This window comes from Bos grunniens, chromosome X (genome assembly GCF_055505025.1).
Source record: "Bos grunniens cultivar Pamir isolate PY7600 chromosome X, Bosgru_T2T1.0, whole genome shotgun sequence".
In the NCBI taxonomy this organism is placed as follows: Eukaryota; Metazoa; Chordata; class Mammalia; order Artiodactyla; family Bovidae; genus Bos; species Bos grunniens.
Genome location: NC_141194.1, coordinates 64,402,598 through 64,424,854, shown reverse-complemented (window position 1 = coordinate 64,424,854; position 22,257 = coordinate 64,402,598). Strand labels below are relative to the sequence as shown.

Sequence of the window (22,257 nt, the reverse complement as noted above, 5' to 3'; positions counted from 1 at the left end):
TGTTGATGTTTCTCCCAGCAATCTTGATTCCAGTTTGTGAGTCATCCAGCCTGGCATTTCACATGATGTACTCTGAGAAAGTTAAATAAACAGGGTGACAATATACAGCCTTGTCATACTCCTTTCCCAATTTTGAACCAGTCTACTGTTCAATGTCCACTTCTAACTGTCACTTCTTGACCTGCATACAGGTTTCTCAAGAATCAGGTAAGGTGCTCTGGTATTCCCATCCCTTTAAGAATTTTCCAGTTTGTTGTGATCCACACAGGCAAAGGCTTTAGCATAGTCAATGAAGCAGAAGTAGATGTTTTTCTGGAATTTCCCTGCTTTTTCTATGATCCAACAGATGTGCTTCCTTAGAGCTCCTTGAATGCACCATGCTCCCTCCTGCTATGGAGCCTTTGGATATGGTGTTCTTGCTGCCTGGAAAACTCTTATCAATCCCCCTCCAGCTTCAAGCATCTTCCTAATTGTTTATTCAATACACCAGGAAAGGTTTTCTTGATCTCCTGATACTACATCAATTATTTGTTAGTCAGTTTCAATTTATTTTGGTGATTATTTGATTAATGTCTGCCTCTTCCACTAGACCCTTAGGGACCTGAAGGCAAGAACTATGCCTGTCTTTCCTCACCATGGTGTCCCTAAGCACCTGACACAGTGCCTTGCATGTAGTAGGTGCTTAGTCAATATTTGTTAAAGGAGTAGATGAATGTGGATATCCTTGACAAATAGTAAAGAGCAATGCAAAATTAATCAGTCTTGCAGAAATGAACCAACTAATCTTAAAATTAATGTGGAAATCCAAGGGATCCATGAGTGAAAACTATCTTGAAAATGAAGAATGAAGCTGGAGGAAAAACACTTCCCAATTTCAAAATTTACTACAAAAGTATAATAATCAAAACAGTGTGTTACTGGCATAAGGACAACAAATAGATCAATGGAATAGAATTTAGAATACAGAAATAACCCATACATTTATGGTCAACTGGTTTTTGACAAGGTTGCCAATACAAATCAATGGGGAAAGACTAATCTCTTCAACAAAAGATGCTGGGACAACTGGATATCCACATGCAAAAGACTGAAATTGGACCATTGCCTCCTCACACCATATACAAAAACTAAGTCAAAATGGATCAAAGACCTAAATGTAAGAGTTCAACTATAGAACTCTTAGAAGGAAATATAAATGAATATCTGAGTACCTTTGGATTAGACAACACATTCTTACATGTGACACCTAAAGAAAAAATAGGTAAATTGGATGTTATCAAAATTTAAAAATTTTTTGCATCAAAGGACACTTGATAGATAATAAAAAAGGCAACCCACAGAATGGGAGAAAATATTAATAAATCATGTCAGATGAGGGATTAATATCCAGAATACATAAAAAACTACAACTCCAAAACAAAATAACAACCCAATTCAAAAATGGACAAAGCCTTGAATTGATATTTGTTCAAAAAGATATACAATGGCTACTAAGCACATGAAAAAATGCTCAACATCACTAATCATTAGGGGAAATGCAAATCAAAACCATGATCAGATATCAATCACATCCACTAGGATGACTACAATTTTTTTTTTTAATGGACAATAACAAGGATGTAGAGAAATTGGATGTAGGGAAATAGCAAGGATATGCAGAAATTAGAATTCTCATATATTACTAGTAGAAATGTAAAATGGTGTATCCTTTGTGAAAAACAGTATGGCAAGATCTTCAAAGGCTAAACATAGTTACCACAAGAGCCAGAAATTCCACTCTTAGATTCAGACCTCAAAGAAATGAAAATGTGTGTATACAAAAAATTTTGAACATGAATAGTCACAGAAGCATTATTCATGATAGTCAAAAGACAAAAACCACCCAAATGTCCTTCAACATGAGTATATAAACAAACTGTGGTAAAGCCATACAATAGACTATTATTCCACCATAAAAAGAAATGAAGCACATATACATGCTATGACACGGATGAGCCTTGAAAACATCAAGCTAAGTGAAAGAAGCCAGACACAAAAGGTCACATATTGTACGATTCCATTTATATGAAATGCCCCAAATTGGTAAATCCATAGAAACAGAAAGTAGATTAGTGTTTACCAGGGGCTGGGAATTGGAAGGTGACAGCTAACGGAAGCATGGTTGCTTTGGAGGGTAATGAAAATGTTCTAAAATTGATTGTGTTGGTGGTTGTACAATTCTGTGAATATACTGAAAGTCACTGAATTGAACACTTTAAATGGAGGAATCCTATATAGTATGTGAATTATAGCTCAATAAAGCTGTCCTTCAAATGGCAACCCACTCTAGTATTCTTGCCTGGAGAATCCCAGGGACGGGGGAGCCTGGTGGGCTGCTGTCTATGGGGTCGCACAGAGTCGGACACGACTGAAGCGACTTAGCAGCGGCAGCAGCAGCAGCAGCAGCAAAGCTGTCCTTCAGGGGGAAAAAAAAGGTGTTAACAAGGAAGGTGAGTTCTAAAGATCAAAAATGAGCCAGTCACACTAAGACTTAGAGGATTAATATTCCAGCCTGAAGGAATAGCTAGGATCCTGAGACATGAATGAGCTTGGTGAAGAACAGAAATGAGGCCAGTGCAGTTGGCCAGGGTGGCCAGGGTGAAAGCGGTGGGAGCCGAGGTCAGAGATGATGGCAGGACAGACAGCTCTGCAGCTCATGGAAAGGAATGTGGAATCTGTTCTGAGTATGATGAAGAGCCACAAGAGGTTTTGGAGTGGGAGAGTGACATATTTCACTGGCTGAAGCAAGTCACATGGCCACACCTAACTGGAAGGGGAAGTCCTGCTATGTACCCGGAAGAAGGAAAGCCAGAACTATCCGGAGAGTAGCACTGATGACAACCACCCACTTATGTGTTCACATACACATACAATTTTTTAATATCATTCTTTTTTAAATGTATTTTTAATTTGGGGAAAACACATACAATCTTGAATGTAGTTTCCAGGTGGTCAAGTTTCTTTTCCAAGTCAATTCTTAGAGCAGGATAAAGACCCCACACTGGGTTGGTTCTCCAGCTTTGCTTTGCCTCAGGGCATGGATTCTTACCCTGGGGTCCACAGATCCCCAAAAGTTACATGAAGAGAGTTTAGGAGGTCTGTGAAAAAATTACCTCTTTACTTCCACTACCCTCTTGTCAAAATGATGACTATAGGCAACATATCACAGAAGTATGAGCAGTGTCTGTGACTATATCTGTGATAGAAATCACAGAGATTTGTATATCAATCTACAGTTGTTGAAGGAATCTCAAATTTTCATTTACAAAATTACAGTAATTATTAAACCTGCTGTTAGATCTTGTCATTTAAAATGTGTTAGCAAAGAAACACGTATATTACCATATCACAATTTTAAAAAATATTTTGATAACTGTATTTCAGTATAATTGTTTTCCTTGGTAAGTCTGTCTATTTTATCTAATGCATTTATAAATAATATTCTGAAAAATATTAGGACCTCCAATGGGTAGTAGAGGGTGACTCTCCTTCTCCCTACCCTGTCTTCCTCTCAACTTAGCCTGTATTGCCTCCTTGGTAGGTCTGCCAAGGTTCATGTTCAAGTCTTAATCTATGACACTAAAGGAAATGAAATGAAGCAGAAAACTTGAAAGCAAGTTCTTTTTTTCAGTAGTAACATGGATTTCTTTTTTTGAAAATTTTTTATTGAAGTATAGTTATTTACAATGCTTCTGGTGTACAACAAAGTGATTCGTTTATATATGTGTATATATATATATATATGTGTGTATATATATATATGTATAATTTTCAGATTCTTTTCCATTATAGATTATTACAAGATATAGAATATAGTTCCCTGTGCTATACAATAGGTCCCTGTTTTTTACCTGTTTTATATACAGTAGTGTGTATCTGTTAAACCCAAATTCCCAGTGGAAGCAAGTTCTGAAGGTGACTTCTGGGTACTAGAGGAGTAGACTTGGATACTACTGAGTGATGTCTCCAGTAAACAGCCCAGGCACGGTCATGCATCACCACATGGCAGAAACATCAGCCTGACAAAGCCAAGCACAGTTTGCTCCTAGCTTGCTGCGGCTGATCCTTTCACCTTTCTGGGCCTCAGTTCCCCATCTGGCTATGAAAGTTTGGACTGGATAGTCTTCTTATGGCCTGACCAGCTATGACAGCCTGAGTTTACATTTCTCTGCACTGTCTGCTTCCATGACATTTCCAGAAAGAAGCTCATTAGCACTAAGTGCCCTCTGACCTTGGCACTAAGTTTGAGGGGCTTCCCAAGGATTCCCTACAATGTAGTAGAGGAGAAAAGGTGCTTTCCCCAACCCTCCAAATGCCATCCACAGCCTTACCTCCTTGCCTTTGGTCACACAGCTCCCTCTGTCCTTCCTTGTGCCTGTCAAGGATGGAATCCAACACCAGGTTTTATGACAAAGCTGTCACTTACTACTCTCTGAAGTTCCTGGGCACCAGGCGATGTACCAAGTGACTACTTCATGTAAAGATTAAGGAACAAATACAAGCACAGTGCTGGACACTTATCAAAATAATTCTTTATAATATTTGTGTAAATAATTTCCTATGTGCCAAGCTTATAATATTCATGGTATGCCTATGAAGTAGGTATTATAAAAATGATTCCCAATTTATAGCTTGGGAAATATGCAAAGAGATGTCAGGCTAGTTACCTAGGATCATAAAGAAGGCAAATGGCAGAGTGAGGGCTCAAACCCAGGGAGGGTGGTCTCAGGGCCCTTGAACTTAACCACTATGCTACCTATGCTAACATTATCATCTTTCTTCTGCCAGTTCAGACAAATTATAGGTGCAAAGAGATTAGGCCAAGTGGTACCTGCCTTCCTCTAGCATGCTTTCTACTGCTCCTGGGTGCTTTTGACCTTCAAGGCAGACATTTTTGTTTCTTCTTCCTTCTGGTTGAATTTTGCAGTCTGAACCCATTGAGTCCTCCCCTCTGATCCTGCCCTTTCATGCCTTTTATGCCCATCTGTGTTGCCCAGTTTTATATACATATATATATAGATATATATATACACACACACACATATATATATATATCTTAATAACTTTGCTGTACACCTGAAACTAACAAACTATTGTAAATCAACTATACTTCAATAACAAAATAAAATAAAAATTTCTTGATACAACCACCGAGATTCTAATTTAATTCACCCCAGAGGTGAAGTGGGCTTCCCAGGTGGCACAGTGGTAAAAAATCTGCTTGTCAACGCAAGAGATGTGAGTTTGATCCCTGGGTAGGGAAGATCCCTTGGAGTAGAAAATGGCAACCCACTTCAGTATGCTTGCCTAGAAAATTCCATGGACAGAGGAGCCTGGCGGGCTAAAGTCCATGGGGTTGCAAAGAGTTGGACACAACTGAGCGCGCGTGTACACGTACACACACACACACACACACACACACACACACACACACGTGAGGTCCAGACATCGGTTTACATACTTTTAAGTTTCCAAGGTGATTCTAATAAGAAGGCAAGTTAAGACTGCTCTAAACCAGTGCTTCTCATGCTTGACTTAACACAAAACCCCTCTGGAGCAGATTTAAAACACACACACACACACACACACAGAACATGGAAGCAACCTAGATGTCCATTGACAGATGAATGGATAAAGAAGTTGTGGTACATATACACAATGGAATATTACTCAGCTATAAAAAGGAACACATTTGAGTCAGTTCTAATGAAGTGGATGAACCTAGAGCCTATTATACAAAGAGAAGTAAGTCAGAAAGAGAAAGATAAATATCGTGTACTAACACATATATACGGTATCTAGAAAAATGGTACTGAAGAATTTATCTGCAGGCCAGCAATGGAGAAACAAACATAGAGAATAGACTTATGGACATGGAGAGAGGGCAGGAGAGGGTGAGATGTATGGAGAGAGTAACATGTAAACTTGTATTACCATATATAAAATAGATAGCCAACAGGGATTTGCTGTATGGCTCAGGAAACCCAAACAGGGGCTCTGCATCAACCTAGAGGGGTGGGATGGGGAGGGAGATGGGACGGAGGTTCAAAAGGGAGGGGATATAAGTATACCTGCGGCTGATTTATGTTCAGGTTTGACAGAAAACAAAATTCTGTAAAGCAATTATCCTTCAATTAAAAAATAAATTAACACACACACACATCCAATGCCTAGGCTTCACTCCCAGAGATTCTGATTTAATTGGTCTGGAGTGGGGCTCAGGCATCAGTGTTTTTTTCAAAATGTGTTAGATGATTCTAAAGCACAGCCAAGGTTGAAAACCCAAACCAATATCCATTACTTGACAGAGGATAACTGAAAAGAGATAAATCATAATTTATCTACCTTGTAAGCTCCATGAGGACAAAGAATTTTGTCTGTCTGTTCACTGCTGTATCTCTAGCATAAAAACAGTGCCTGGAACACAACAGATGCTCAATTAATGTTTTTTATTGAATTAATGAATGGTTTATTGATCTTCATGGGAAAATCAGTGGTAATGTCTCTGGATCTATTCTCATATCTTGGCATGTGTGCTCAGTCATGTTTTACTTTTTGTGATCCCAGGAACTGTAGCCTGCCAGGCTCCACTGTTGATGGGATTTTTCCAGGCAAGAATACCGAAGTAGGTTGCCATTTCCTACTCCAGGGGATCTTCCCAAACCAGAGATCGAACGTGTGTCTCTTGTGTCTCCTGCATTGGCAGGTAGATTTTTTAACACTGTGCCACCTGGGAAGCCCCTTTCATTTCTTAAATAAAAGGAATAACTCACAAGGCTGTCATGAGGACTGTATGAGACAACATATGTAAAAGTGCTTCATAAATTAGGGAGAAATCCAAAAATGCTAGTTAATCTCACAGAAAAAAAAATAAATTTCCTATTTTCTCTTCTTGTCTCACTCCTCAAAGTTTAATTCTCCTTTTAGTCCCACCAAATACAGTCCTGCTGAATCTCCTGAGTTTCCCTAGAAAGCCCCCCATTTGATCCTATCCTGACTTGGGCTCTACAACTCTTAAATTATTTCTTCTTCTCTGAGCCTGTTCATTCGACCAGAAAATGGGGATAACAGTGGCAACTATATTATGAAATCACTGTGAAGATAAATGAATTGATGATTCACATATTGCCAAGCACATAGTAAGCCCTTAACAATAACAATAAAAGCCATGGCTTTTTTTGTCCAAAAGTTCTTCAATTAAAAAAAAACAGGGGGTCACCTCAGTGTAAAAGTAAAGTGGGGTAATCTAGCTGTGATATCTGTCACTTTCTGGTATCAAGAGCTAATTTGATTGGCCAAATAGAAGTGCAAAAAACGTTCTACTAGCTCTCCCTGTTTGGCAGTCACCAAAGACGTATATAGCACTTACTGGATACCAAGGCACTGCTGCTGCTGCTAAGTCGCTTCAGTCGTGTCCGACTCTGTGCAACCCCATAGACGGCAGCCCACCAGGCTCCCCAGCCCCTGGGATTCTCCAGGCAAGAACACTGGAGTGGGTTGCCATTTCCTTCTCCAATGCATGAAAGTGGAAAGTGAAAGTGAAGTCTCTCAGTCGTGTCCAACTCTTCGCGACCCCATGGACTGCAGCCCACCAGGCTCCTCCATCCATGGGATTTTCCAGGCAGGAGTACTGGAGTGGGGTGCCATCGCCTTCTCCGACCAAGGCACTGGGGGAACACAACTCTTGGGTGGTCTAGTGGGAGACCTAAGCCCTTAAGGAAAAGGTCATATCCCAGGTACCACTTGCCGATCTGGCAGCGGTACATCTGATTGCAGGCTTCAGAGTATTGGTAATGGCAGAAATTATGAAACAGCTAAAGGTAAGCATTAATATAGCAGATTTATTATATAATACAGAAATGTTTAAAGAAAAGGAAACAGGTTTTAGTTTCCTTGATGAGTTATGGGGAGTTCTTTATGTATTCTGAATAACTCCTTAGCAGATATATGATTTATATTATATAAACATTTTTAAATGATACATTAATTTGAAAGGGGCTATAAAAGGGTGGATGTATTACCATAACTTTTTCTTACAAAGCAAAAATGAAACATTCATAAGGAAAAATATTAGAAGAATATACATCAGAATGTAGTCAGTTATTGTATCTGGTTGATACCAAGGATGATTTTTGTTTTATTATTTTTTTCTTTGTGCTTTCTATATTTCCAACTTTTCTGCATCAAATAAGTATATTTTTATAATTAGGGAAATTATCATTAAAGTTATTACTGGTATTAAAAGTAGAGTCCTAGAAAAAAAAAAAGAGAGAGAGAAATACAAACACCTATCTCCTACTACGCCACTTAGTCATTCAGCAAACATTTGCAAGTGTGCCTACTTCCAGACTAGATACTGGGGAAAGAGGGATGAGTTGGCCAGTGTCCTTGTTCTCAGGGATGACAATACATAATATTTTGGGGTGATTTTTTTTGCTTGTGAAGCCTTTTCCATATAGGATTTTATTTGATCCTCCCGGCAAAAAGTAAACAGGCTCAACACTGAAATTACTTGCATTAGAAAATACTGAAATTGGGCATTATCCCTTGGTAAAATGAGCAAAATTAGCCAAGTTCATAACCAGGGCCTCTTTCCACCTCTAAAGGCATGTCACTAGCCCACAACCACATAATATAATTCTGATTTCCCTTAGGGTGGAGGAAACCCTTCAAACTCATCTGAACTTATTAGGATTTGAAGGCCTCAGTAGTTTTATCTTATTTCCAAAGCCCTACAACCTTTAATTTTTTTTTTTTTTTTTTTTCTTCCCAGGAGAGGATGCTAACTTCTAGCTTCCAGTTCATCTTGGAGCCAGGAATGGCCAGGCTGTTCTTCCAAGTTTCAAAGAAGAGGGTTATGTTACTTTCAAAAGGTGGTAAAGGAAAGGAAATAAAAATGAATTCAAGAGCTTTCAGTACATAGTAGGCAGTCTCTGCCTCAACCATCTTCTCCCAACCTGGGCCACATGGAGGAACCAAGGCTGCAAAAGTAAACAAAGCACAGCAGAAATAATAGCGGAATCAGAGAAGGTTGTAACAAGGAGGGACTGTCTGGATGTATGAATAGAAGTTTTCAGGAAGACAAGAGAGAAAAGGGCTATGGAAGGTTTCCTTGCCTCTGCTCTATGTTTTCACCTAATACCCAGTAGCCTGCAGTGAGGTTATCTCCCTCCCCACTGTCCTCCCAACTAAATATCAAGACTCAAGGGCAAAAGGTAGGTCTTATCAATTTACTGTCACCAGTATTTGGCAGAGGGCCTGGCACAATCTTAATACAATGAGCTAGGTAGGAATTAGCCCTTGAAGCCAGCTCTAAATCACCATATTAGCGATAAATTGCTTTCTTTTGTTAAAGAATATGAAAATTAAAGGTGAAAAATAGCTCAGCTCTACCCAAACTCACCATTTCAAAACACATTTAAACAGAACACAGCCAAGTTTTAAAACAGATATTGAAGAAATGCTGTCTATATTTTCCCATCTAGAACCCAGAAGCAACAAGCCCTCACAACGAACAATTACCCTGAGTTGTTCATCATAGAAAGTAGACATTTCGTCTGGAGCCTCAGGCAGGAGCAGCACAGCCCCCACTAACAGCAGACAGCAGCCCGTGCATCTGGAGGGGAGACGTCTTGTCACCATAAAGAGAAGCTCTGCCAAGCAGGATGCAGCATGGGTGGAGCTGGCAGCAGATGGAGTGAGTTAAAGAGGATGGGGGTTAGGAGGGGGAGTTCTATAAATTTCTCAAGAACAGGATTTAGCTCTCACATGTATCTGTATGTCTGGTGTCTGGCCTGGTCCCAGGCACCACAGAACCACCTGTACTCTTGTTCAAGTTGTATTCCTACAAGGGCACCCGGCCAAGGGATCTCAAGTTGGGGACAAAATTCAAGTCAAACCCAATGCCCTGTCGGACTGCACATGGACTTTAATTATTAATTTCAAAGTTGGTCCACCCAGAGGATGCTCTATTTTTAAATAGCTATGACCAGAACAAGTGATCTTTTCTAATTGCTATGCTCAAAGAATGTGCTTTTGTCTTTTTGTTCCACCAAAAGGGGCGGGTTTTCCTCATTGATCCACCCACAGGTGGCACCCTTTTTGTCACCCCTCTACCTGGAGGGGACACCTATGTGCCATATATATGCTCCCAGCTCCCACTGGCATCTAACAGCAGCTCAGTACATGCTAACTGGAATGGAAGGACTCATCTTCACTGGCTCTTCCACCCACCATCTCCTCCTCGCGTGCAACAGATAGTTTTGAAACTACAGGCACAAAGTGTAAAGCCTCTGTGTGAGTCAATAACATTTGTTTCCTAAATCTACCAGTTTTGATAATTTGGAATTATGGGGGGAAAGATTTCATCGTGTGGTTTCACAATGGGGAGTAGCCTTATGTAACTCATTATTTCAAAAGGTGAAACAGGTTATAAATTGGAATACAGTGAAACTTTGCTACCCAGAAGCCCCAAGTCTCTCTCAAGAGCAAAGTTTCCCAGGAGTTTTACTCTTCCCCTCCCCACCTCCACTTTTTCATACTGAATCATTCCTTTATTTTGCATCATTTTGAGTGGAACTTTTCCTGAAAACTTTTCCTCAGTCTCCTTAAACAGATTCCTCTGAATATGCTGCAGCCTCTTCTCAATGCCTTGTTTGTCATAATCAGCATCAGCTACTGTTGGGGAAACAAATTAGAGGGGATGCCTTTAGTATCTCTCCCCTCTGATCACAGCAGAGAGAGAGGACACTAAGAGTGTCCCTCCCCCATAGTTTTCTCCTCTCACTTGTCACCCTTGTCCCAGCATTTCTCAGGGGCTGGTGATACGGTCACCTAAATGGATGTCTCAGGATCTCAGAACAGCCACAGGAGAGGTTCTCTACTTGAAGCCAGTGCAACCACCGACCCTGAAGACCTCTTTGGACCAGTCCTCTTCCTTTCTCTGGGCAACTGCTGGCCTAGATCCACATTCTAAAACTCTATTTCTACTGGGATCATGGAAGGGATAAAAAGAGAAATACTTTCTTTTCTAAATTGCATTTGTTGGAGTAGATATGGGTTTAAAAATACTAACCACATGGGACTTCCCTGGTGGTACAGTGGTTAAGATTCTGTGCTGCCAGTTCAGGGGACCCAAGTTCAATCCTAGGTCAGGGAACTAAGATCCCACATGCCCTGCAGTGAGGTGAAATGAAAAAAAAAAATTAAAAATACTAAACACAACAATCTATACAGTTGTTCTCACTATTATGCTCTAGTAATCTACCTGCATGAAATGGTGCATCATATAAGAGACTTCTGGAAAGCATGAAGTCCAATCTAGACATTGATTCAGAGGTAACCATTTCAATGTCTACTTATGATTTCTGGCATAGCCTAATTTGGAACACTAAATATTACAAAGTAGAAGTTTCTTCCTTTTCCCTGTACTCCAACAACCCTCTGCATAGTGGAATTTTAATATTCTTTTGCAAAGACAGGCCAGTTGAGGTTGACTTGATGCAGGAATCCAACCTAGTAACATCAAGAGTGATATTAAATAGCTATGATGTAAGAAAACAAAAATACTATTCTCGGGCTTCCCTGGTAGTCCAGTGCTTGAGAGTCTGCCTGCCAATGCAGGGGACACAAGTTCAATCCCTGGTCCTGGAAGATTCCACATGCCTCAGGATAATTAAGCCCATGCACCACAATTACTGAGCCCATGCTCTGCAACTACTGAGGCCCCGGCTCCTGGAGCCCATGCTCCACAAGAGAAACCACTGCAATGAGAAGCCTGAACACCACAATTAAAGAGTGGTCTTTGCTTGCCACAACTGGAGAAGGCACTCACCCAGCAACAAAGACCCAGTGCAGCCATAAATTAATTAAATAAATAAACAAATCTTTAAAATATACTGCTCTCATCTAGAAGGTCAATAGTTGTTAATGACATGTTATAACCAAAAAATGTAAAATTAAAGATGCTTAACTTTGCCTTAACATATACTTATTCTTTTTATTAATAAAACTAACTGGCTTCATTTTTCTAATTTCCTCTGTTGTCTTATAAAGTTAAAAAAAGTGTATTAGCCAATTTTTAGGAGTTAAATACTTTATTCATACAGAAGACCAGTTGGTCTACAAATCCATGCCCTAGAGTGGTGCTGTCCAATATGGAAGCCATGCTCCACATAGCACTATGGAGCATTTGAAAGGTAGCTAGACTGAACTGAGACGTTGTGTAAGTGCAAAATTCACATTAAGTTTTGAAGACCTAGTACAAAAGAATAGTGTAAGATACCTCATTAATCATTTTAATAATGATTGCATGGCAAAATGATACTGTTTTGGATATACTGGGTTAAATAAAATGCATTATTAAAAATTTTTTTGAAGTGTACTATCTAACTTGGTATTATTACTGCTTACAGTGAGTTCATCCATGAGGTCATTTTTGTCACTTACTTTAATATAAGCCTGAATTATGGTTCATTCTCATTATCCACAAATACATTATAATTTTTCAAACTCTGGACGGTCCCTTCCAGTTTTAACCATCTTTACCACAACAGTGGTTCTCACCACGTCTGCACATTAGAATCACCTGGGGATCTTTTAAAAATCCTGGTTCCTGGGCCTCATCTCCCAGAAATTCTGGTTTTATTGGTATGAGGTATGGCCATGCATGGCATTAGTAACTTTTTAAAGCTCTCCAAGTAATTCAGCTAGGGTCTATATTTTTGGCTGTAGTTTTAAAAATGAAAAATGCAACCAGACAAGTAGTGTGAAGGATTCTACTCAGGGAGATGACTGAATTGCCTGGTGGTCTGGGCATGCTGCAGATAGTCCCAAGATATGCCCATGACCTTGAGGCTGTATGGCTTTGAGATCAGGGCTTACTGCTCTAATTCCATGATGGTGAGAAACAGATCCTCAGGCAAGTTGCCAAATACGTCACCGAAATATCCTGAGGCCCCAGAAGTTTTTGTGAGAAGACGGTGGCTCTTCACCCATAAATCAAGCTGGTTCTGTAAAACTGGTGAGCCACGCCAGAAGCCATGAAGCTGTCCTGAGGGAAGAGGTGACCAGGGAGCAAGTTGGACATCTAGACAAGGGCTCTGCCCCAAGGCAGGGGATGCTGTCTAGGTGTGCGACCTGCGTCCGTCCTCTGCCGCTTCATTAAAGCTTCTCCTTGGCATCCCAGCCCGGCAGGTCCTTGTGGTCAGCCAGCACCACATATTCCGTGATAATAAACATCTCAGATCTGCCAAGACTCTCACTGGTGCCTCGGCTTCAGTTCCAAAGACTGTTTTCCCCCTTGGTTGGAGAGGCAGTGAACAGATGTCAGTGGGGGAGAATGAAGGGAGGAGTCAAAGGAAAGGAAAATCCTTGGGTTGGAAGAGATGAGCTGACAGCTTCAAAAGCTAGATGCTGCTCCTCCATGAGCACACAGGCAGGCATTCTTTACATATTCTGCAAAAGGGAGGAATGGCTGCAAATCGGAGCTGTCTAGAAAACATTCTTATTATAACTTCATCTTGACAGTATCCTCATCCAGGGATTTCAAAAGGTTTTGTGGAATTTCATCTTCTTAGTATTTAGTGATTATGTGCGGGATTGTGGCATACGGGCCCAACATTTTCCATACATTATTCTGGATCTTCATGACAGCCTCCTAAACTGAGGAGCATTAACCTCCTTTTACAGATGAGGGACTGTGGTTCTGAGACACTCAAATCAGCTTAATAATGTAAGTGCTGGGCAAGTCAGTCTTAAAACTACAGGTGCTACTTTCAAATCCCAAGATCTTTTTCCTTAACATGTCATTCATTGTCATTAAAAGTAATCCATGTTCACTTAGGAAACTTCAAAAAATACAGAAAGGTACGAGAAAAAAACATCCACCCACTCCCATAATCTCAACCATTGCTATCTTTGCTATCATTTACTATCATTGTTATCATCCCGAGATAACAACCACTGTTAACATTCTGGCAATACCCCTCCAGTTTCTTATTTATATATGTGCTTTATTTTGGATATTATCATCCCTGGAGAAGGGATAATATCATATATGCAATTTAATACCCTGGTTTTTCACTTAGCATTATTTTGCACATTTCCACATATCCTCATATGTTTGTTTTGAGTGCTATTTTTCTTAGTTGTCTAGTTTTCTACCTCATCGACCTGTCACCATTTATAGAATCACACCCATATCATTAAGTTGTTTCCATTTGGGGGTTAATCTAAATAACCAAAAGATGCAGTGAAGATCCACAAACATTTTCCCCACAATATCTGATCATTTCTTTAAGCATAAGTTCTTAGAAATGGAATTACTGGATCTGGGGCGATAAGAGCACATAATGACACTACTGGAATTGCTGAAAACTGTGATGCACAGCCTCCTGTAAGAGCAGAGACCGCCCAAGATCTGCTGGCAGAGGAGACCTCACTCCCCTTAGGGCCTGCTGGTTGGGGAAAACAACATGAGTTTGACTATTTCGCAGATACAGGGAATCAAACTATAAATTGCCAAGCAGTTAATTACACTGTTCTCAGAAGCAAATTTAAAAAAAAAGCACTTAAAATAAAAACAGCTGAATCATTTTAAAAACTCATCTCCTCTTTGAATCCATTTTCCAAAGGAAAAAAAATATTTTTCTGATTTTCCCCTAGATGAATTACAGACCATTCTTAAGAATCTAGAAAGAATTTAGAAAGAAAATAAAATAAAACATATAGTGAAACATCAAATGTCCCCACTAGCAAAAAAGCAGGGGCATGAATAATATATTTTGCTCTGGAATGCAACTGGATCCACACAGCTGGGGATATAACAAGCAGGTAGATTCTTGCTTTCTCTCCCTCTTTCTATCTCACTGTGGCATGGGGTGCCTCCTGGCTTGGATGTCTTAGGGGGAACCAGGACTTGGCTCTGCAAAGCAGTGAAGGGCCAAGGTCCCTCAGGTCTCATCTGCCCAAGGATAATGAAAACTTGAATGTAGATCAAGAAAATCTGCAGTTCCTATTACAAGTGTGTTTGAATCTTCCTAAGGACGCTCCAGTATCCTGCTTCTTGGTCAGCAAACAGGGTGTTAGCGCCTCCCCACCCCACCTCCACCCTGAGGGCTCACTCTGAGTCAGGAGGTGCCTTGTACCCGCTCCTCCTGAATCACTTGAGTTAGTTCCTCCCCCACACTAGCCCTCTCACATATCCAGGGCCTCACACAGGCTACCTCCTGAGCCAGGAATTCCCTCCCCCTCCTTCTTCAATTGGCCAGCTCCAGATCATCCTTCAGAACTCACACACACAGCCTTCTCAAATCTTTTCCAAGCCTCTGAGCTGAATTAGGTGAGCTTCCTTCGCCTTCCGACGACCCCTGGGCTTGCCTATGATTGGGCAGTATGATGACTCCAGGCTCTCCCTGCTGGACCATGGGGCTGCACTCTAACTTGGCTCTATATCCTCAGAGACCAGCACAGGGCCAGACCCAGAGTTAGGTGCTCAATACATGTGTGATGGTTAGAAACAAGGGAGGAATTAAACTTAATAGCTATTTATTAAGTGCCAAGCACTATTTTAGGAACTGGAGATACGGCAGTAAAAACAGAGAATAATCTCCACTCTAAAGATGCTTACTTTCTATTGAGGAGCTTACAGTTTAGAAAGAGAGGGAGGGACAGCAGGAATAGAGGAGGGATAGACAGAGGTTGCTCAAACCTTCCAAGTTAAAGGACTGAGCCTAGTGGTCTTATACACAGTCAGACCCAGTGCCTCACATACAAAGCACCTTGTTGCAAGCCTCCTTGTGCAAACACAGTCAGCACATCTCCTATTTGTGGCATTATTGACATAGTCTTGTCTATTAAGATACTGCCATCCAATGGAGGTTCCTCAAAACATTAAAAATACAACTACCATATGATCCAGCAATTCCACTTCTGGGTAATTCTCCAAAGAGAATATTATGCTTAATGAAATAAGTCATACAGAAGAAGACAAATATCAGATGATTTTACTTATATGTGGAATCTAAAAAAAAACAAAACAAATGAACAAACATAATGAAACAGAAACAGAGTCATAGCTACAGAGAATAAACGGGTGGTTGCCAGCAGGGAGCAGGTGGGGGGATGAGTGAAATAGATGAGGGAGATTAAGAGGTACCAACTTCCAGTTACAAAATAAAGGAATCATAGGGATAAAATGTACAGTGTGGGAAATAGAGTCAATAATAATGTAATATCTTTTTTGTGTGTGGTGACAGATAGTAACTAGACTTACCATGGGATCAATTTGTAAGGTATAGAAAAATGGAATCATTATATTGTGCATCAGGAACTAATACAGTGCTGTAGTCAATCATACTTCAAAAAACATACAAATAAACACAGAAAAAAAGATCAGATTTGTGGTTACCAGAGGAGATGGGGTGAGAGGAGGGAGAACTGGATGAAGGTGGTCTATAGGCACCAGCTTCCAGTTGTAAGTACTAGAGTTGTAACATATAACTAGCACTGCTGTGTGCTATATCTGAAAGTTAAGAGAGTAAATCCTAAGAGTTCTTATCACAAGGAAGAAATACTTTTTTCTTTAATTTTGTATCTACATGATACGATGAATGTTCACTAAACATTATACTACTCATTATATGATGTATGTAAGTCAAATAATCATCTTGTACACCTAAGCTTATGCAGTGCTGTATGTCAATTATATTCTAATAAAACTGAGAGGAAAGTAAATAAATAAAGTGGAAGAAAAGATACTGCCATCCAGTGTACTATAACTTGAAAACCTCAGTGAGGGCTTATCTGGGTGAAATCATGGAATTCTCCACAGCAGGAAAGAGCTGACAGCTTGAACCAGGAAGGTTAGGTCAGTGCTTCCCAAAGGAGGGTAGAAGACTCTAGAAGGCCATGCAGATAACTCTAGAGGAGTTATCACAAGACGTCTCTGAGTCTGCACATCCACCTATTATTCATCTACTGAATAAGCACTATTCTGCCTATGTATGAAGAGAAGATCATCAATTTTAAATCTACGAATTCATGTAAAAGCATTGCTGAATTCACAGTAGCACTCTTATCATTTTTTTTTTTTTTTTTACCATGTGCTTAGTCGCTCAGTTGCATCCAACTCTTTTGCAACCTCATGGATGGCAGCCCGCCAGGCTCCTCGGTCCATAGGGATTCTCCAGGCAAGAATACTGGAGTGGGTTGCCATGCCCTTACCATAGGGAATTCTAAAACCCCAACTGCCATCCTTGGATCCCAAACCAGATTGAATGGAAAATCCTATGGGGTGTTAACTGGGGTCCGGATTCTGGTCATCAGCTCTCCTCAACCTAGAGGAGAACACTGGGTACCCAGGCATCCTGTGCTGATATGCTGGCAAACAAGATGACATCTATCCCTGAAATTGAGAGCTCTTTGAAGGGACAGACTGTGTCTCATTTATCTGTGGGTCTCTAAAACCCAGCACAAGGGTGAGTGGTGGGTGACGGAAACAGTACCCAAAGTGGTGCCCTTTCTTCAAAGCTAGAAGGTAATGATCTGAGGAAAAGGTGATTTGAGTCCCTCAGAAAGAGTATATAGAGCAGCAAAGCTAGTAAGTCTGTTAAGCTACTCAAGCTTTGAAGAAGAATAAATTCATACTTTAGAAACATGTATGTTAAACACATTTTTGGTAATAATTTTATTTTCTCATTCCCCTAGGCTTTTAATAAACGTACCTTTGGAAATGCCAACTAGACTCTGCTGTAATAATAGAAAATAGGATGTGGGTGTGCAATGAGGAGTGTCCACAGTTGGATTAAAAGCTATTAGGGAAAATAGAAGATATAGAGATGATAGAAGGATTGTGAAGGAAAGATTCAGTGGAAAGGTGACCTTCAGAGGACAGTGTCAGGTCACTGGCCCAGCCATCCCTTCCCAACTAAAGATCCTTTTTCCAAGGCTATTTCCTACTGAACACTTCAAGAAGACTGTTTCAGCAAGGGATCCTGTTGCCTCACATCTATTCTTTACATGATGCAAGGTTGATCTTCCTTTCTCCCCTCTGCCTCCATCTCACCCCCCAAGTCCCAACTGTAGAAACCCCAGGAGGCCTGTTCTCTAGATCATCCCTCAGTTCCCAAAGGTAGCAAGAGCTATTCCTCATCCTAAACTAGTTCCAGCTAGAAAAAAATGCCACAGCAGTGACTCTCAATGAACAGCTGACTTTGAACTTAGCATCCTTGCAAAGGCAGAGTACTGGTTTGGATGGCAGAAGCCCTGGCTTCTAGATCAAGGCCTCCTGCCACTGACCTCTACTGTGACCTAGCAGTGCCACATTCCCTACGAGGCAGCTTATGTCCATGCTTAGGGCACCAATAACAGGAGTACAAAAGAGAGAGAGAATGAAAGAATCTAATAAGAAGCTATTTTATTTTCAATGTACAAGTGGAGCTCTGAGTAATCCTTTAAAATAAGATTTTATTTGCAGGTTTAGTATTGTTTTCATTTGGAATTAGGTATGAAGAGGCACTATGATCTTTCCAGCACTTAAAGCTACAAAAGATCCTGATCCATCTGGGTGCCTTTAGGTAAGTCCCTACCCTTTCCTGAGAAGAAAATACAGAAGTCAAGTATTATGGTGCCCATAATGATTAATGACCAAATTGTTGGTGCCACATAGTATAAACTCCACTCCACCCAAGCCAGAGAAATACAGGGACAAATGATGCAAATTCACCACCCTTCTCCTGTCATCTAATCAACTCCATAAAGATAAAAATTGAGCCCAAGAGCCATAACTTGAATCCTCTCCTATTATTCTACTCTTCCGTCATTCTGATGTTTTTATCACTTTAGGTGTTCATGTGTCTAAAAAAAAGGGAAAAGATTAAATTTCTTGTTTCTAAAGTGGAGGAAATTCTAGTGGACATTTTGGTGTCCAAATTTCCAGAGAAGATGTTTTCAACACATGGAAATACCATGAAGCAGGAATTTCACGGTATTTACTTAAAAGAATATAGGCTTGCTCCCCCTCCCCACCCTGTCAAACCAACTGTCCCAACAGTTTCTGGGGCTGACAGATAGGAGAGAGACAAAAGTGAGCCCTGGTAGAGTGCCTTTTCCCAGTCCCCCAAGTTCTCTCTGCTCCATCCAACTCTCAAGCAGGCCATATCCCCTCCTCAGTAGGCATGATGGTCAGATTCAGGGTCTACCACACCTCATCTAATGGTAAACTGGCTGCAGTCTAGAGGTTCAGTTTTCATTTTTCATCTCCATATAGATTTACAACAGTCTCTGCTCATGCTGGAATTATGGTTTAAACATAAATAAACCAGCTGTCCTTTCTGATTTGCAGCCAGAGTTGCCACAAAGTTGGAAAATCATGAGGCAGGAATTTTACATAAAGGTGAAGTGGGAGTTTCCACCATCAACCCAACTGGCTGTATTCAAGCCAAAATCATTGCAAGAAGGAACAGAGCATCTTTCCCACAAGTTCATGGGCTAGTGTAACAAGATACCTCCCCAGTGTTATTAAACACACCTAGTGTTGTCCTGTGCTTCAGTGACTTCCTTGCTTGCACAGGAGATATTATACCTCCAGGCCAATGGCCTGATTGCTTTTGTAATTAGCATCTAAGCACCTACATACATTAAATAGATCTCTGAGGGAGAAACTGGAAAGCGTGGATTGACTCAGCACATGGCGGAAGACTTGGAGCTATATGCCTGGCTCTGACCCAGTGGCTTCCCACTGGCTTTGACCATGCCATTCTTGAGATGAAGAGCACAAAGTCCAGGACACGAATGCAATAAAGAGGGTCACATTCAAAACCAGATGTGAGGAAAAATGCAAGTTATAGGCAGGGTGATGCCAAGGGTGCAGCAACAGCGACAGATCTACAACCAGAGGAACCTGGTGCAGTCCTGTAGCACATCCTCTCCTTCCAAACCCCATCCCCCAGTTACAAGAGCTTCTGGGGCAGTCCCAAAGGGGTTCAAGTTACCAAAGAAAAGCCTTCAGTGGAGGAGAGGGTGTTGCCAGGCAACCAGTCCAGTCCAGTCCCACCCTTGTAACCTTGAAGATGGTGGGGGCGTGATCCTTGATTGTGGAGAGGAAGGAACACCTTGGACTCCTTTAGCATCAACTTTCTCCTCCTCTATCTTTCTCCCTCTCCTCTCCCTGTTCTCCCCCATCTGGCCTCCCTGCCCAGCTCAGCCTGAAGTCTGATCTCCACAAGCCTGAAGGCTATGGGCCAGTCTGACTTGTCATTACTCAGTCTGGAGGTGGCAGCCAAACTGTCCCTGCAGGGAGGCTACAAGCTGCTGGCCTGTCAGGTGTCATTCACTCTGGCCATGTTGCTTCCAAACTTTCCTTCCCCATTCTTTCCTGACCTCAAGGCCAAAAAATAGCTAGAGCAAGAATTTGGGGGAAATCCAGTCTGACGGAGGACATATAGGGTAAAATGTTGACTGGGAGTGCCCACCACCAGCAAAATGGTCAGTAACGGAGTAGGAGTTCTAGGAGGAAAAGAAACAGGAAAGAAGAAAAGGGCAAGTCCTGACAACAATGGGGTAAAAGCATTTTTAGTTGGGGTCAAAATATATAATCTACATCTGCTGAATACTTTATTGAAGCTTACGTCCGAGCAACATGGGGGGTGGCCAGATGGTGCACTGATTATGCTCCCCAACTCCCTCTGCATTTGGCACTTGTGCTCAGATCATTGCTGAGAAGGCCTAATTTAAGTGCCGAGCAATCAAAGCTCCTGAAAAGTGTGCAGTGGGAACCTCAAGGGGAGTCTAGAGTAGGGCATTAGACCAGAAAATGGAAAACAAGACCTTCTTGCCAAATTAAGGTAGCTGTGTTCCATTTATACAGCAGGCCCCTTCAATGTCTCTGAGCCTGGAGACAGGTACACTCTCAAAGGCAAGAAGCTGCCCCAAAGATGAGAGATAGCCACTCTCTCAGCTCTTAACAAATTTCAAGGAAGCCAACCCAATGCAATTTTTCCGAAGAAATTGCTCCCTTCCTTTAAAATATTGTCATTGCATAAAGCCATCTCTTTCTAACCCACCAGGTCACTGGCCCAAAGGCAACTTGGTGAAGCCATTCCTTCCCTCACAGGGAAGGGGCTCTCAGAAAGGTGCAAGTTGGAAAAACAGAGCTTCCTCACTGTCCTTAACTCACCCTGATGTGCTCATTAGGTGGCTCTCTGCAGACCAGGTGGGCATTTTGAAAATGACTCCCCAAACTGACTTCTCAAATTTCTCCTAGGCTAATCTTGGTAGTCAGTGGGATCCCAGGGAAAAATCAACAGTGACCGTCTTACCCTCTCTCTTAAGTGAGAATTAACCAGACCTAAGGCCCCAGCTTTCCTGCTCCCCTGCCCGGCAGAGGTTTCTGGCCCTGTGTCCACATTCCATCTAGCAGTCAATTGTCTTCCACCTTCCTTGCCCCACAGGACCCAGTGACCTCCACCATCTACCTCAGAGGCCAGAGAGTTTTTGAAAGAGGGGTGCCAGGGCCTGTAACTCCTGTTGTATGGAAGGGATGGGATCGAGGTGAGGTCTGCAATGGAGAGGGGCTGACTCAGACACTTCTTTCCCAAAGCAGCTGCAATCGCAAGTCAGTCAGTAGCCATTCTGTCCCATCTGAAACTTCTTTCCACCCTGCTCCTTCTCTTTCCTAACTTTCTGGTGCTGTCAATTGGCCCTGGTACCTGGCATGCCCCAGCTGAGGTCAACATTTCCAGCACATTCAATCCCCTTGCTTTCACCAAAAGTCCCACACTCTAAAGGATCACGGCATTTCCATGGACAGAGGATTCCCCATTTAAAGTGTCGGGGTTCAAAATAGTAAAGCACAAGGGCTCGCGTTGCCCTCCTGCCCTCTGACGGGCCCTGTGTGCTCAGTGAGGGCACCACCGAGTTTCTCAGGCATGGCTGATTTCTAAAGGGATCACAAAACTGATGACAGTTGCTTTAAACGGTTCTCCCAAGCAAGTCTGTGCAACCGGACCCCAGGGGTAAGGGGTCAGAGAAGCCGGCTGCGAGGGGGAGTCTCCCCTCCTCGCCACCCTCTCCAGCCTCTCCTGGAGCACCAGCCCTATTTCGCGGAGAGAAGCGGGCGGGCTCTCAGACTTTTCTCGGAGCGAGAGCGGCGATCACTCTCCAGCGCAAAGTTGTACAGGTTTAAAGTCGGTAGGCACCGCTGGCAGGGCTCCTACCGCC

At 41.7% G+C, this 22,257-nt stretch overlaps 1 protein-coding gene across 4 annotated transcripts in view; it reads right to left on the bottom strand.

Annotated features, from left to right (window-relative positions):
- NHSL2 (NHS like 2) overlaps positions 1 to 22,257 on the bottom strand; it is a 302,976-nt gene that overhangs the window by 279,765 nt on the left and 954 nt on the right. The window lies entirely within an intron of this gene.